Genomic DNA, 2,297 nt, shown 5'->3' with positions numbered 1-2,297 from the left:
GCCCTTTACACAGGTAAGGCATAACTCAGCAGTCAAGGTTCCTGATGGAAGATTGCTGGAGCCACTTGGAACCCTCAACCAGTCTGACTTTGGGTTGTGGCAGCTTGGGTCTGGAGGCTTCTGCGCAATGCAGAATTTCAGCAGCCAGCCGCCGCTCCGGCCGCAGGCCCCCAACAACAACGCCGGCATATTCTCAGAGAAGAAACTCACCGGGCCAGGTTCCTGATGGCAGATTGCAGGAGGCGCTTGGCACTGTCTATGCAGCCTGACTTAGCGGTCGAGGCAGCTTGAGTCGCGGAGGCATCCTGCGCAATGTGGAATTTCAGCAGCTAGAAGGCCACTAAAGGCCTTAGGCCCCAAAAAAACCCACTGGCCCTTTCCCTGGCAAACAAAAACTCAGCAGTCCAGGTTCCTGATATCAGATTGCAGGAGGTACTTGGCCCTCTAAAAGTACCCGAATCGGCACAGGTGGCAGCTTGGGTCTGGGAGGCATATTTCACAGTGCGGAATTTAAGCAGTGCAGCAGGCCACTTCCAACCACAGGCCTTCCGAAAAAAACACCAGCCCTTTCCTAGAATAGGAAAACTCACCATCCCAGGTTCCTGGTGGCAGATTGCAGAGACGCTTGGCACTGTCAAACCGGCCTGACTTTTGCGGTGGTGGCGGCTTGGTCTAGGAGGCATCCTGCGCGATGCGGAATTTACGGAGCTGGCCGGCCGCACCGACCGCGGCCCCTGAACGACAAGGCTGGCCCTTTCCCAGAAGAAGAAAACTCACCAGGCCAGGTTCCTGGTGACAAATTGCAGGAGGCGCTTGGGACTCTAAAACCAGCTTGAGTTGGCACAGATTCCAGCTCGGGTCTGGGAGGCATCCTGCGCAATGCACAATTTCAGGAGTCTGCTGGCCACTAAGGGCCCCTGAGCCATGAACACCAATGTCAGCCCATTACACAGGTAAGCATAACTCACCAGGCCAGGTTCATGATGGCAGATGGCAGGAGGCACTTGGCCCTCTAAATGTGGCTCAAGTGGGCACTGGGACCAGCTGGGTCTGGGAGGCATCCTGCGCAACGCGGAAGTTCAGGACCCAGCCGGCCGCTCAGGGCCACCCCCCTGAACACCAACGCTGCCCCTTTCCCAGGTAAACGAAACTCCACAGGGCAGGTTCCTGATGGCAGATTGCAGGAGGCGCTTGGGACTCTCAAACCAGCTTGACTTGGCACAGGTGGCAGCTTGGATCTCGGAGGCATCCTGCGCAATATGAAATTTCAGGAGCCTGCCGGCCGCTCGGGGGCACGGGCTGCTGAACGCCGGTGTTTTGCGGAGATAATCAAAACTCCACAACTTTGGTGAAAGTTGTAAAGCCTGTATGTTTATTACAGCCCTGGACGCATATGAGTATCGTTCCCCTAAAATGACATGTGTACCTCGGGGAACTTCAGGTCTCTTTTTATCCCCCTCTCAAATACATATGCATACATTTTCACAATAGGTTCGTACGTATTAATTTTTACGAATTTTGCGTTATATTTTCTGCTAGTTTTTCTTTATCGGAAAGAATTCCTAGGTCAGGTTGACCTGCTCTCACAGCAGTCTCTCTGTCTCTCTCTATCACCTTCTGTCTCCCCACCCCTTATCTCTGTCCTTCTCTGAAGTAGTTTCTCTGAGCCTCAGCTTTGCAGTCAGGCTAAATGGCTATGTTTTCTAAGCACAGACTCAACTCAAAAATGTACATTTGATCTAAATCAAAATGGATTTCTACCCTGGAAAATTTCCACTCTGCCTCATTCCCCCCTTCCTAAAAGGAAGAAGTAAATTCTTTTACTTCATGCAAATCCTATGACAATAAGTGTACTTTAGTGCTTTACCGTGTACGTTTGATAAGGAGGTTAACGCAGCTACTCGCTGTAGCGTTCTCTAATTCCAAATTAGCTGTATAATGGATAATCTTAAACTTCTTCTAACTAATATTAACAAAACTACAATGGGATGACACAACTTATTAAAGATTGCATTTGCAGTTGGTGACCACCCAAAGATCACATGCCACCTGTGACTGTGGTCACAAGGGTTTTCAGGATGAAGAAGAGACGAGAATGTTGACTCCATGATCAGAAGGCTTGATTTATTATTTTATGATATAGGTTACATTAAGACTATACTAAAAAGCAATAGAAAGGAAAGGTTTCTTGAGAAGCTAGCTAAGCTAAGAATAGAAAAGAATGAATAACAAAGATCTGTGTCTCAGACAGAGCAAGAGCCAGCTCTGCCATGAGTGGTCAAGAAATCCAAACACCC

The 2,297-nt window shown here is 49.5% G+C and overlaps 1 pseudogene; it reads left to right on the top strand.

Annotated features, from left to right (window-relative positions):
• The window catches only part of LOC118700601 (interferon-induced very large GTPase 1-like), a 6,975-nt pseudogene extending 6,237 nt beyond the window's left edge, over positions 1 to 738 (top strand).
• Positions 739 to 2,297: the final 1,559 nt, after the last annotated feature.

This window comes from Molothrus ater, chromosome 32, assembly GCF_012460135.2.
Source record: "Molothrus ater isolate BHLD 08-10-18 breed brown headed cowbird chromosome 32, BPBGC_Mater_1.1, whole genome shotgun sequence".
In the NCBI taxonomy this organism is placed as follows: domain Eukaryota; kingdom Metazoa; phylum Chordata; class Aves; order Passeriformes; family Icteridae; genus Molothrus; species Molothrus ater.
This window is presented reverse-complemented; position numbering and strand designations above follow the sequence as displayed.